Raw genomic sequence first — 15450 nt, 5'->3', positions numbered from 1 at the left:
CCAGATCCTAGCTCACAGAGGATCACGCTAGCCAGCGATCATTAAGTAAAAGTCTTTATTGAGTTACAGTTTCCATTCTCAAGCTACTGCGTGCAACTCTACGTCTAGTGGCTAGATCGGCGAAGCTCCGTCTGAGTCTCCGCCCTTTGTGCACCAACTTAATATCCTAGCCCTGCTCCACCTTTTCCGCCTGACTGTTCTCCTCTGGGTCCCTCTGCCCCCCGGGGTCTCTTCCTTCCTGGATTCTTCTGACGCCGACCCCCCGGACCCTCCTGTCTCCTTGCGCCGGGCTTTAGGACCTGGCTCTCTTTCAGGGCTGCCTACTGCGTCACTTTCCTGTGCATTTGAACTTGGCGCGCGCGCCCAACGTTCCACTTTCCGTCTGACCGTTTCTTCGCTCCCCGATGGAGGTGTGGCCACTCCTGACTCATGCCCTCCCCCCTGTTGTGAGCTGCCAGCGCTTAATCCCTGGCTCCCTTCCTCTTCCCTGCTCTCTGGCGGTGACGCTGGTCCCGATTTCCAACTGCTCTCCTCTGAGTCCCCTCTGGCTCTATCTTGCTGGGGTGTCCCCCTAGGCTCCCCCCTTGCCCTGGCCACTGGTGCTCCTTTCTGTGAATCTTCCGATTCACTGGAAAGACTCGGAGATCTCGGGTCGTCGTCATCACTCATCTTTTCTTCTGCCTCCTCCCCCTCGCTCTCTGTTTCCTCCCTTGCCCTTGCCTCTGCTCCTGAACCCCTGACATCCATCCCCCCCTCGAAGCCCCCCGTTCCCCCCTCCCCTCCTTCCGGTGCGGGAGCTGGGTGCTGCTGTGTCAGAGGGACGAACGTCGGATACAGTTCGCTTCTCGTGGCGGGCCTCCATCTGAAGTCTCCCGGTTCTTCCTCCCTGCTCTCGTCGACGACGGTCACCTCCTCTTCCATCTCTGTGCCGCCGTGCTCGAAACCAGGGTCGTCCCCGAAAACGTCCATGTCCGTCTCTCCGTCACTTCCTCCTGGCGGCGTTGCTCGTCCTGGACCTTCCAGCCACTTCCTGCGCCACTGCTCCTCTGGTCTATCGTCCCACCAATATGAGGGTTCAGAGGCAGATCCCGAGGGTGACCCCTCCGGGGAACGGGCGTCTCGTATCGGGTCCTCGTCCGAGTCGAACCCCCGGAACGTGCTGGCAGAAAGCGTGGGCGTGAAAAGCCAGTCGTCGAAAAAGTCTGCTGGCATTGGTCTATGTGGGAAGAGGGCATGAAACTCGTCTTTGAGCAGAGGTTCGTCCAAGGCGTAGCCCGGCACCCAGCTGTTCGCACTGGCCGGGGTGCCCTCCTTGGCGAGAAGGTATTCTACCCCCTCTTCCCCCCATCTGGAGTCCAAAATCTCCGTGACTTCGTTGATGCGCTCCTCCTGTGCCACTCCCGCGTGCCCGGTTCTTTCTCTGAGCGGACTCGGTGCCGTTCCGGGTTCCTGAAACCTGTGCGGTGCCTTGTAGGGAGTGAGCACCGATCTGTGGAACACCGGATGCATTCTGGAACCCTCCGGAAGCGCCAGCCTGAAAGCCACCGGGTTGACCTGCTCTTCGACTTGGTAGGGCCCCAGTTGCTTATGCCCCAGCTTCTTCTTGGCCAACGACCTGGCCGGCACTGCGTGGGCTGCTAACCAGACCCAGTCCCCCACCTGGATCTCTTCGCCAACTCTTCTGTGTTTGTCCGCCTGCACCTTGTATGCATGTTTGGCCAGCTCCAGGTGCCGCCGCAGCTGATCGTGGACCTCCTGCAACTCCGACGCGAACGCATCTGCTGTCTGCGGCTCCCCCTCCTCCATTCTTTCCAGTCCCGGGAAGGTTCTGGGGTGCCTCCCGTTGTTGGCGAAGAACGGCGTGACCCCCGTGGACACGTGCTTCGTGTTGTTGTAGGCGAACTCGGCGAGCGGCAGGTAATCCACCCACGTCGCAGGCTGTTGATTCGCATAACACCTCAGGTACTGCTGCATGATGGCATTGACCCGCTCCGCTTGCCCGTTGGTCTGCGGGTGTCTCGCCGACGCCAGGTTGATCTTGACGTTCAGGAAGCCCATCAGCTTCTGCCAGAAATTCGAGATGAACTGCCGCCCCCGGTCGGACAGAATAGACCGTGGCAGACCGTGAACCTTGAACACGTGGTCTATGAACAGTTTGGCGGTTTGCTCCGCCGTGGCCACCTTAGCACACGGGATGGAATGTGCCATCTTGGAGAACAAGTCCACCACCACCAGCACGGCCGTCTTGCCCCTCGAGCTGGGCAGATCCGTGACAAAGTCCAGGGCCACTCTCTCCCATGGTTCGACCGGAGTTTGCAGCGGTTCCAACAGTCCGGCCGGCGGTCTGTGCACTGGTTTGGCCCTCTGGCAGGTGTCACACCTCGCCACGTAGTCCGCGACCTCCCCTCTCATTCCGGGCCACCAGAAGTCCCTGGCGACTAATTCCACCGTCTTCTCCTTGCCAAAGTGCCCGGCAGTGGGCGCGTCGTGCAGCTGCTGCAGTACCTTGGCGCGAAGTTCGTTTCCCGGCACGTAGATGGCCCCTTTACGGATGAGCAATCCATCTCTCAGCTGGAACTCGTTGGTCGCTGCCGTGCCCCTTTGCACCTCTGCCATCTTTGCTTGCGCGAAGGAGTCATCCTGCAATGCTCGTCGCACCGCCTCCAGGTCCACTGTTGCCGCAGCGCACGCCCACACTGTTGGTGCGAAGATGTGCATGGCGGCCGCTGGCTTGGCGTCCTCCAGATACTGTGGCTTACGGGAGAGAGCGTCCGCCATGATGTTGGTGTCCCCCGGGACGTACTCTATTCGGAAGTCGAAGTTCGCAAAGAACTCAGCCCAACGTATCTGCCTCTGGTTCAGGAACTGTGCCGTGCGCCAGTGCTCCAGATTCTTGTGGTCCGTGCAGACCTGCACTGTGTGCTTGGCGCCGATCAGGAAGTGCCTCCACGCTTTGAACGCTGCATGAATGGCCAGCAACTCCCTGTCCCAGATGGTGTAGTTCTGTTCAGACTTGCTGAGCTTCCTGGAGTAAAACGCTCCCGGACGCCAAACCCCCTGCGGGTCTTTCTGCAGCAGGACTGCTCCCACGGCTCTGTCCGAGGCGTCTGTCTCGACCCTCATCGGCCTGCTGGGGTCGACATGCAGCAGCTGCTCTTCCGATGCGAAGAGACGTTTGAGTGCCTGAAAGGACTGCTCCGCCTGCTCTGTCCAGATGAACTTCTTTTTCTTGGAGCTAAGCGTGTCCGTGATGGCCGCTGTCTGCATAGCGAAGCCTTTGATAAACTTGCGATAGAAGTTCGCGAAGCCGACAAACCGTTGGACCTCCTTCCGGTTGCGTGGGCTTTTCCAATCCAACACCGCTCGAACCTTGGCGCTGTCCATGGCGAGCCCCTTGTCAGACAACTTGTAGCCCAGAAAATCCACCTCCGTCACGTCGAATTGGCACTTCTCCAGCTTGGCGTAGAGCCTATGCGGCTGCAGCCTGCTCAGCACTTCCTTGACGTGTCTGTCATGCTCCTGCTGCAATTCCGAAAAGATCAGGATATCATCTAAGAAACAGACGCACGTCTTGTAGAGGAGCCCCGCCAACACGTGATGCATGAACGCTTGAAAAACGTGGGAGCCATTTTGCAATCCAAAAGGCATAACTCTATATTCGTAGGTGCCCAGTGGCGTGAACATGGCTGTCTTCCACTCATCTCCTTCCCGCATGCGAATGAGGTTGTACGCCCCTCGCAGGTCTAACTTGGTGAACACGCTGCCCTTCCGTACCTTTGCGAGGAGGTCGTCGATTCGGGGCATGGGGAAGTCCGATGGCTTGGTCACACTGTTTAAGATGCGATAGTCCACTACAAGCCTTTTTTGGGGCGTGTCCCGCTTCTTAACAAAGAATACAGGACTGCCCCCCGCTGCCTTGGACTCCCGGATGAAACCGCGCTCCAAATTATGATCTATGAACTCTTTGAGTTCCTGCAGTTCGTCCTCAGACATGGAATACAGCTTTCCTTTAGGCAGCGCCGCCCCTGGCAGCAGGTCAATTTTGCAGTCATATGGTCTGTGGGGGGGCAGCCTGTCTGCCTCCTTCTCGCAGAAAACCTCCAAAAATTCTGCGTACTTGTGGGGAATCGCTTGCAGCGTGCCTAGCAGCAGCTGTGACTCCTCTTCCTCTCCTTCCTGCCGGGGCATGATGCAGTGTTCAGCACAAAAGGAAGAGCCGAAGGTCAGCTGCCTCTGGTACCAAGCCAGCGTTGGGCTGTGCTTGTCCAGCCAACTCATGCCCAATACAATGGGCGTGTCCGATAGTTGAGTGACGTTGAAGCTGATGATTTCCCTGTGATTCCCAAGCCGCATCACCATTGGTGGCATCTGCTTCACCACTTGCCCCCCTAGCAGCTCCCTGCCATCCACTGTGACAACCTGCAGGGGCAGCGTGGCAGGCAGCAACTGTATAGCGTGCCGGTCGACAAAGTCCTGCCCTATAAAGTCCGCATTGCTTCCTGAGTCAATGGTGATTGGCACGTCCATGGTGATTCCATTGGGCAGCTGGAGCGATGCGGTGAGCCTCACCACTGGTTTGGGCGGGAGGGGGTCCATGGGCGGTAAAATCTCTGGGGACTGCTTCACTGACACGTCTGGCTGGGCCCCAGTGCCTCTTCCTCCAGCCAGACATCGTCGTTTCCCTGCTGTGGTACTCCTTGCTGCGTTGCTGCAGTTACCATTGCTGAGGCTGCAGTGTGCTTGTGGAGCCTCCGGGGACACTCTTTCGCCATATGCTGTGGATCCTCGCAGATATAACACTTCCTGTTCCCTCTAGGAGGCTTCGCTTTCACTGTTGCCGGTGCTAGGGCTCTGGCTGCTGACTGAGCCCTTGCACTTCCAACCTCCATAGGTTCCACCCCTCCTCCTGGTGGATGCGTGGATTGCGCACGCGCTGCTTCTCTGGGAAGGAAGGAGGAGCCCCTGGCTGGTTCGCGCCCGCCACGCCCTTCGTCCCTGCTCCACGGACGTTCTTCCAGCCACACCCCCACTGCCAGCGCCCTCTGAACGATCTCCTGCATGGTCCGGGGTCTCTCCCCCCTCGCAATTTCATCTTTAACCGAGCCGTGCAATCCCTCCCAAAACAGGTCTCTTACAGGAGCCGAATCTCTGTCCCATTCCAGGGCACTGACCAAAGCGAAAAAGCGTGCATGGTACTGCCTGACGCTGGCCCTCCCTTGCTTCAGTCCATGTATCTGCTGCCGAGCAAGATCCACGTCAATGCTTGATAAAAAACACCCATCCATCGCTTTAATAAAGGCATCCGCATTTTGGAGCGCCGGATCCCCATCCCTCCACAAATTGCGCAGCCATGCTTTTGCATCTCCATGCAAATGGGACATGATGAATCCCACTTTCTCTTGCTCATCTCTAAAGTCTTTTTTCAGCAGTTGCAGTGCACACATTACATCTGCTCTAAAGTTGGGGTACTGTTGCAGATTCCCATCGAAGTGAGAGACCAGACCGCCTGTTCGTCTCGCCAACCCACTTCCCTCCTGTTTGGGTGTCAGTTGCCCTTGCTTAGTAAGCATGTCCAACCTGACCTGGAGATCCCTGCAGGCGGCAGCTGCCTCCTCCTCTCTCTTCCTGGATGCGAGAGCCTCGGCATTCAGTTGTGACACTGCTTCTCTGAGTTCCGCTATCTGCTGCTCAGCCGTCATGTCGTCTGCCGTTCGTGAGCTCGCTAGTAGGCACCTGCTTCTCTCCTCACCTCGAGGCTGTAGATGCCCACAATTAAGAGACGGAGCTTACTGTCAGAGTTGCTTCCAGATCCTAGCTCACAGAGGATCACGCTAGCCAGCGATCATTAAGTAAAAGTCTTTATTGAGTTACAGTTTCCATTCTCAAGCTACTGCGTGCAACTCTACGTCTAGTGGCTAGATCGGCGAAGCTCCGTCTGAGTCTCCGCCCTTTGTGCACCAACTTAATATCCTAGCCCTGCTCCACCTTTTCCGCCTGACTGTTCTCCTCTGGGTCCCTCTGCCCCCCGGGGTCTCTTCCTTCCTGGATTCTTCTGACGCCGACCCCCCGGACCCTCCTGTCTCCTTGCGCCGGGCTTTAGGACCTGGCTCTCTTTCAGGGCTGCCTACTGCGTCACTTTCCTGTGCATTTGAACTTGGCGCGCGCGCCCAACGTTCCACTTTCCGTCTGACCGTTTCTTCGCTCCCCGATGGAGGTGTGGCCACTCCTGACTCATGCCCTCCCCCCTGTTGTGAGCTGCCAGCGCTTAATCCCTGGCTCCCTTCCTCTTCCCTGCTCTCTGGCGGTGACGCTGGTCCCGATTTCCAACTGCTCTCCTCTGAGTCCCCTCTGGCTCTATCTTGCTGGGGTGTCCCCCTAGGCTCCCCCCTTGCCCTGGCCACTGGTGCTCCTTTCTGTGAATCTTCCGATTCACTGGAAAGACTCGGAGATCTCGGGTCGTCGTCATCACTCATCTTTTCTTCTGCCTCCCCCCCCTCGCTCTCTGTTTCCTCCCTTGCCCTTGCCTCTGCTCCTGAACCCCTGACAGTAGCGAATTGTGCTTTTGTATAAATATAACACGTCAGGTTGGTTTGCAACATAAAAACACAATATGACAGTAAAAACATTGAAAAAGTCAGTAGAAATTGGTTGGCAAAGAACCTCAAGTTAGAAAGGCCCATCTGAGTACTACAGCTGTTCCAAACATTTTCGCAGAAGCTAGATGAAATTGTGAGTGTGTTTGTTTATGGTGAATGTTAGAAGAACATGTCTAATTGTTAAGAGCTGGAACATTCCCGTTATCACCGCTGTTGTTTATTCTGGTCCTGGAAGTATTTGCAAGAAATATAAGAGTAGATAAAGAGATCACAGGGATAAAAACTGGAAAAGGTGAATTTAAATTGAAAGCATATGGTGATGATTTAGTAATTACGGTGGAGGATCCCAAAAATTCTCTTTCTAGAGTGATAGAAAAGATTCAAGAATTTGGAGAAGTGGCAGGATTTAAATTAAATAGAAAGAAAACTAAGTTGTTAGTAAGAAAATTGAAGGAAGAAGAGATAAAAGTTCTAAGTTCATAAAAAGGTAAAATACTTAGGGATATGGTTAACAGCAAAAAATATAAATGTCTACAAAGACAATTATGAAAAAGTGTGGTCTGAGATAAAAAGGAATTTAGAAATATGGAGTATAATGAACCTTTCCCTACTAGGAAAAATAGCAGCGATAAAAATGAATTTATTGCCAAAAATGCTCTCTTTTTTTTTCAGACAGTCCCAGTAATGGTGAAAGATGATTGCCTCAAAAAATGGCAGAAGGATAAGTTTTTCGGGGGGTGGGGGTGGCAAAAGACCAAGGATTAAACACAAGATACTTACAGATATAAAAGAGAGAGGCAGTTTTGCCCTCCCAGACCTCAAATTGTATTATGAGGCTGCATGTTTGATGTGGATTGGGGACTGGATAAAACTGGAAAAGGAAAAAAGCATTAGATTTGGAAGGTCATGATAACAGATTTGGATGGCATGCATACTTATGGTACAGGAAAGGGAAAGTGCACAAAGGATTTTACAATCATATAATCAGGAGATCACTAATGAGGGTGTGGGAGAGATATAAATATCTAATAGAAGAAAAAACACCCTGGTGATTATCAGCAATTGAAGATTGAAGCTTCGTTACTCAAACCGCTTGGCAAAAAGGGGAAGTGGCCTACATATAGAGAATTGCTGAAGGATCAGAAAGGGAAATGGAAATTAAAAGATTACGAGGAAATTAAAGATCATTTTCAGAGTTGGTTGCACTATAGACAACCACATGAGATGTACAAGGAAGATAATAAAAAAGGATTTAGCTATACAACTTCCAAATTTCCAAAGGAAGTTATAGAAGTATAACGGAAGTTGTTGAAGAAAGCATATAGTATTCTGCAAGAATGGGAAACAAAAGATGAGGAGGTCAAATCGGGCGTGATCAAATGGGCACAAGATAAAGGACACAATATACAATTCGAGGACTGGGTAAAATTGTGGAAAGTAAATTTGAAATTTACAGACTGTTCTCTTTTGAAAGAAAATTATATGAAAATGATGTATAGATGGTATATCACACCAGTACAGATAGCAAAAATGTATAAAACTGGGTCAAACATATGTTGGAAATGTAAAGAAAAAGAAGGGACTTTTTATCATATGTGGTGGGAATGCAGAGAAGTTAAAAAAAAATGGTAAAGATATACAATGAATTGGAAAAAAAAAATGTTTAAAATGACATTTGTAAAAAAAAACCCCAGAAGCATTTTTGTTAGGGATTGTAGGACAAGATCTGCCAAGAAAAACAAAGAATATATTTATGTATGTGTCAGGGAACTGCCATCGGAAGGACAGGTGGTGGAAGGGCTCACGGAGGTTGGGAGAGACTCGGCAGCTGAAGAGGGAACCAGCAGGGGGAGAGGAGGGTCTCTGAGGGAAAGTGAGCAGGAGGGATGGCCCAGAGACACTTCCAGCGAGAACAGTGGGGAGGTTTCTGGACCTCCCATAGGGACACCCACTCCTCTCCGGAAACTGTCACGCCGTGAGTCCAGAAGACGTGTTTCCGTTAAGGAGCTTTTATGTTGGAAGCGATTCCGAAAGCAACCACTGTCGGAATCTGCCAGTGACTGACGGAGCCATGTTTAAGGCGCTCCGTCACAGACAGAGGTTTGCGGACTTGACCAAACTCTGAGGGACTGGGATTTTACGCACAAGCAGCTCATCATCCCATCACAGTATGCTACAACAGCGACAAGATTCTTGATAGCACAAGGATGGAAGAATGAGGAAATCCCAACAAAAGAACAGTGGCAAAAGAAATTGATGGACTATGCAGAGTTGGCTAAATTGACATACAAACTGCGGGACAAGGACAACTGTGACTTTAAGGAAGAATGGGAGCTTTTTACAAGTTATCTAAAAAGACAACAAAATGAACTGGACTCCTTGGCAAATTTTGAATAAACATTCACAACTTTATTGGTTGATAACATGGTAGACAGATCACGTAAGGATATGTATATAGCATGCAGAGAATAATATGTGTAGAGAAATCAGAGACAGGAGCTGAGGGAAGTCCTTGGTGGGAGGGGGAGGGAGGGATGGAAGGGGGGTAGGAAAATATGGGGAAATAATGTACCGGTATGTGATGATATGGTTGATAATTTGTTGAAATTGCTTAATAAAAATATTTAATAATAAAAAGAGAGCCGGAACATTCAGCCTCTTGGCAGCCATCTTTCAAGAATGTTGTAGTTGCAGAATTCCTGCACTGAACAGGTGGGTGGTGGATTGGATTACCTTGATGGCCATCTATACTCTAGACTAGAGTGCCACAAGGCAGTTTTTCCGTTCTCCCTGTCCAGTCATCAGGACTAAGCAACAGGCCATATTGAAGTTTTGCTAAAACAGGAAGAGCTATGTAGAATGACTTCAGACGCTGGAATCAGGCATCGCATGATGCAGCCTTAGAAGGAGCGACTTCACAGGGACCTGCCTCCCAGCCGAGGTGTTTTCCATGTGGGAAACACCTCAAATTACAGCGATTAGTTGCCCATTCTTGTAACACGCACAAGTTTCTCACAAACCTCAGGGTAGTAAGTCACACAAGTTACACCCTACAGCTTCCTTTCCTGATGAAACAATAAACCACATTCGCATATATGACATATAATCTTGTATTTCCTTGGCTCAATTGGCACCAGAAAGGTCATTATCAAAATGATCGCTACATCCTTCATTTCCCTCAAAGATCATCTCATACAGGGTCCTCATGCTTTTGGTGGGTAGAGCCAGAGACAAGAAAAAGTGTCAGAAAGAAAGAAAGAAAGAAAGAAAGAAAGAAAGAAAGAAAGAAAGAGTATTTTGTGGGCTATCAGCCTCATAAAACCCCTCCCTCTCCTCCTACCCTCCATATTTGCTATGGAGTCCCCCCCCCCCAACTCTCCGAAGCAAATTTTAATGTCTTGAGAGGGTGGGAAGCCATGATATAGAAAGAAGAGGGATGTATAAAACTAAGTCCTACTTAGCATTGTTATTTGTTCATGGGAACAAATTTAGGTAAAGGTAAAGGGACCCCTGAACATTAAGGTCCAGTCACGGCTGACTCTGGGGTTGTGGTGCTCATCTCGCTTTATTGGCCAAGGGAGCCAGCGTACAGCTTCAGGGTCATGTGGCCAGCATGACTAAGCCGCTTCTGGTGAACCAGAGCAGAGCACGGAAACGCCGTTTACCTTCCTGCCAGAGCGGTACCTATTTATCTACTTGCACTTTGACATGCTTTCAAACTGCTAGGTTGGCAGGAGCAGGGACCGAGCAACGGGAGCTCACCCCGTCGCGGGGATTCAAACCGCCAACCTTCTGATTGGCAAGCCCTAAGCTCTATGGTTTAACCCACAGCGCCACCCATGTCCTGGAAACAAATCTATATACCATTAAATTATATTAGTCTCTAAATGGTTTACAAAGATACAATACAACAAAATCAGTTCAAGCTATAAAATCAAGCATTAATTAAAACTGCTGCTGGATTTATTTATTTATTTTAAAAGTCTCAGTTCAGATGTTCAGTAGAAAGAGAGCTTGTCTGAAAGAAAGTCCCAATTAGTCATGGCTATGGATTCAAATTGGTCTACTCTGAGTAGGACTTAGTTGTACACCCTCCCCACCAATATATTTCCTGGTTTATTTATTTTTACACAACTTTCTTTTAAACAGTACTGAAAACTTTTCATGATATCTCATATAAATCTGACTTGGCACTCCCCTTACATTCTCCAACGGGCTTTTAACAAACATGCTACTGTGAATGGAAGACGCATTTCAAAACAGGTGTCAAACATGACTTGCAATCGCTCACTGTGGAATGTATTTCTTTTTATCTGTTCCGCTGCCAGTGGGGGATGCCAAAGTCAGTCATCCATAATTGCTGTCAAGTTTTGGCTTGACTTCTGTTGAAGTAATTTCATTGGAGACTTCCCACCCAGTCACAGCAAAAACAGCTTCAGCTGGATGAGAAATACCAACAAGTCATTATGAGGGTGGTTTTTGCTGAGTCTTCCTTCCTGAAGTGTTTTCCCCTTGCCTGTCTGCCTCATTGCATTTGTCCCACGTGGCTTACCTATTTCCATATTCTCCTCACAGAGCTACAATTCTAAGAGTTGACTGGGAAGAAGGGTTGATTGTTAAACCTCTCTGGAAATTGCAGCTGTGTTAGGGAAATAGTTGGTCTCCTAACCGGTCTCAGAACCCTTAACAAACTACTTTCCTCATGATTATTTGGGGGAAGCCACAACTGTATAAAGTGGAATCACAACTGCATGCAAAAGATGTGTCTTTTAGGAGGAACCTGCACTTATCTGCACTATAATGTTGATGAATTTTCATGAGAAATTTTCATCTAGTTATAGACATTGCAAATATCTGGGAAAATGTGGAGAACTGAATTGAAGATAGGGAAAAACGAGAAACCGGGAGAATGTGAACCTGACAGATTTGTCCCACCCAACTGAAGTAGCCATATTGAAATTAATAGGCCTCATTTAGGTATGTCAATTCATTTCTATTGGCCTGCTCTGAGTAGGACGTACAGTCATACCTCGGGTTACAGATGCTTCGGGTTGTGTTTTTTCGAGTTACGGACGCACCAAAACCCGGAAGTACCGGAACGGGTTACTTCCAGGTTTGGGAAGTTGCGCATGTGCAGAAGCGCTAAATCGTGCTTTGCGTATGCACACAAGCACTGAATTGCAACCCGTGCATGCACACACAAGGCGCTGCGGGTTGTGAACGCTGTGGGTTGCAAATGTGCTTCCTGCACAGATCACATTCACAACCCGAGCATCCACTGTATTTTGGATACAACACAATGCATTATGTGGGCTGAGATCTTACTGACTTTCATTGCCCCAGGCTCCCAGAATCAATCCCCATATCTGTAGAATGGGATGCAGAAGATCTTGGGTTCAATCCCTGGCATCTCCAGATATGTCTGAGAACATATGTCTGAATGAACCTTCATTCAGAACCATGCAGATTGGAATCCAATAGTAGTAGTAGTAGTAGTAGTAGTAGTAGTAGTAGTAGTAATAATAATAATAATAATAATAATAATAATAATAATAATAAATTTTCTTTTCTCAAAACAAGTATCCAATATCATTGCTAAACATACATTTTCCAATTTCCCTCCTCCCTGTTGACTTCCCTCTGGTTTATTACATCAGATGGTACATTCTGCTGTTTATACACAATATTGTGTTATCACATTGTTGTATTTCTTTTTCTCTGTAAATAAAATTGTGTTTATTTAAATCCTGCCAGCGAGACCATTTCTTTCAGTTGTTTCTGCAAATATATTGTAAAGAGTTCCCATTCTTTTTCAAATTCACTATTGTCCTTTTCATGCAGTTTGTCCATTAACTTGGCTAGCTCTGCATAGTTCATCAACTTTTCTTGCCATTGTGCTTTTGATGATACTTCTCAGGTCTTCCAATTTTGAGTTATTAATCGCTTGGAATCCTACAGCCATATTTCACCGCATCCATTCTGGCTTTAAAATTAGCCTTGAGACCCTTTCATTCTGTGCTGCTCTTAGTTGAGTTGCTGGCCTGATTTTTTAATTGAATGATTTAATTATCTCAATTGCTGATGGCTTTAAATCAGTGTCTCACAACCCGAGGGTTGTGATCCACAAATGGGTCAGAGGCCTGTGCAAAGGGATCACTGGCTTTATAAGTAAACCCAAAATTGTTATTGCTTTTAATCATGCTGGGGTGATGAAATCACCTAACAGGTTTTGTTTCATTGGCGTGCTATAATGCTTTGCTGGCACTTCTAACTGAATGCCGGAAAAGCTCAAGTCTTATATGTCAACACTTGGGAGCAGTTCTCTGGGTGCTGGTGGCAGAGAAGACCTAAGGTTCATAATTCACGTGACAATAATTTGATGGGTCAACATACCAAGTAACTATGGACCTAGGGTTCGCCATACCAAAAAGGTTGGGAGCCACTGGTTTAAATTCTTCTATTCCACACAAACACCTCAACTGTATTTACAGTGGTACCTCAGGTTAAGTACTTAATTCTTTCCGGAGGTCCGTACTTAACCTGAAGCACCACTTTAGCTAATGGGGCCTCCTGCTGCTGCCGCGCCACCGGAGCCCAATTTCTGTTCTCATCCTGAAGCAAAGTTCTTAACCTGAAGCACTATTTCTGGGTTAACGGAGTCTTTAACCTGAAGCGTAGGTAACCTGAAGTGTATGTAACCTGAGGTACCACTGTATTGTGTTTTACTGGAATGTGGTAGCCTGGGACTTTTAGGGTTGTGTCCAAAGGTAGTCCTACTCAGAGTAGCCTCTGTAAAATTTATGGACACCAGTGATTTAGGCCACCTCCACATCATACATTTAAAGCAGTGTGATTCCACTTTAAGCAGTCATGGTTTCCTCCAAAGGATTCTGGGAGCTGTAGTTTCTTAATGGTGCTAAGAGGGGTTGGGAGACTCCCGATTCCACTCAGAGTTGCATAGTATTGTGTTTTGTATTGTAAGTTGCCTTGGGAGAACCTGTGCCCTGGAAAGGTGACAAAGAGATATTCAAAATAAAGAAATAAAGGAAATCCCTGAATGCTGCCTGGAGAAATTGCTGCCTCATCTACATCCCTCCCAGAAAACCTAGCCCCAAACATTCTCTATGGTCATGTCCTAACAAGCTGACAACATGGCGTTACCACATTGACAACACCCCAAATTACCGTAATTAATTAGCTGCTTCTCCATAAGTATTAAATAGGCCTTCACCTGTCTCCAGAGCATATTATTATGCACACATCGTTATAGCTGCAGATTTTTATCACCAGAGAGAGGCCAAATGGCTGAATCACAGAAATCTGGGCTTCTGTTATGCCACTCCTTCCAAAGGCTGAGGAGAGAAGCTTGCCTTTTGGGAAAGCGACTGCAAATAAAAGAATATCTTTCTAGATCTCATGGTGGCTGGAAGTCACCTTGTCTAGGAACATATATATGGGGCAGGCAAATGGGATACGATCTTTGGAAGGGAATATGAAATAGGAAGACTTTATTTTTTAATGTTTAATGGAGAGAGGGCACAAAATGTTTAATTTTTTTTAATGTTCAGTAGTGGGAGCAAAGAAGCTAGTGTAGTGTAGCATTTAGAGTGTCAGACCTTGACCTGGGAAAGACCAGGGTTCAAATCTCTACTTGACCATGAAGCCCACTGGGTGCCTTCCTACCTCACAGGCTTGTTGTGGGGATAGGATGGGGAGGGGAAGAATCAAAGACACCACGTTGACCTCCTTGGAGAAAAACTTGAAATAGAGATGGAATAAATAACACAAGAGATTTTACTTTCTTGGGCTCCATGATCACTGCAGATGGTGACAGCAGCCACGAAATTAAAAGACTCCTGCTTCTTGGGAGAAATGCAATGACAAACCTAGACAGCATCTTAAAAAGCAGAGACATCACCTTGCCAACAAAGGTCCGTATAGTTAAAGCTATGGTTTTCCCAGTAGTGATGTATGGAAGTGAGAGCTGGACCATAAAGAAGGCTGATTGCCGAAGAATTGATGTTTTTGAATTATGGTGTTGGAGGAGACTCTTGAGAGTCCCATGGACTGCAAGAAGATCAAACCTCTCCATTCTTAAGGAAATCAGCCCTGAGTGCTCACTGAAAGGACAGATCCTGAAGCTGAGGCTCCAATATTTTGGCCACCTCATGAGAAGAGAAGACTCCCTGGAAAAGACCCTGATGTTGGGAAAGATGGAGGGCACAAGGAGAAGGGGACGACAGAGGACAAGATGGTTGGACAGTGTTCTTGAAGCTACCAGCATGAGTTTGACCAAACTGTGGGAGGCAGTGGAAGACAGGAGTGCTTGGCATGCTCTGGTCCATGGGGTCACGAAGAGTCGGACACGACTAAATGACTAAACAACAACAATGTAGTTCATGAAAATGAAACGTGATCCTAGATGTTTAAATCTTGCATTGCATTGTTCATAAACAACCAGAATGCACAGGAAGGGCATCTGGAGCAGTGATGGCACTGTAGAGGTTGGATCAGTGCTAGTTGCACTCAGAGTAGACCCATTGTCATTAATAGCTATGACTAACTTAGGTCCATTCATTTCAGTGGGCCTATTGTGAGTATAATGTAGTTGGATACAGCCCATTATTTGAGTATACATAATGTTCCAGATCATTGCTAATCATTGTAATTATCTCACGGTATGTCCTTAAAATTCTTGTTTTTCAAATATCCACAAAAGCACATAATGTTCAGTGATTCTCAGGAAGTTTGGATTCTTTTGCAGCCTGGTGCTTTCCAGAAGTTTTGAACGACAAACTCCAGCCATCAATGAAAGTGCCACGTTGGCAGAGGCTGCCCTAGAAGAACATCTTTG

Source organism: Podarcis bocagei, assembly GCF_964188305.1.
Source record: "Podarcis bocagei genome assembly, chromosome: 16".
Lineage (NCBI taxonomy): Eukaryota > Metazoa > Chordata > Lepidosauria > Squamata > Lacertidae > Podarcis > Podarcis bocagei.
Note: the sequence above shows the minus strand (reverse complement) of the source record.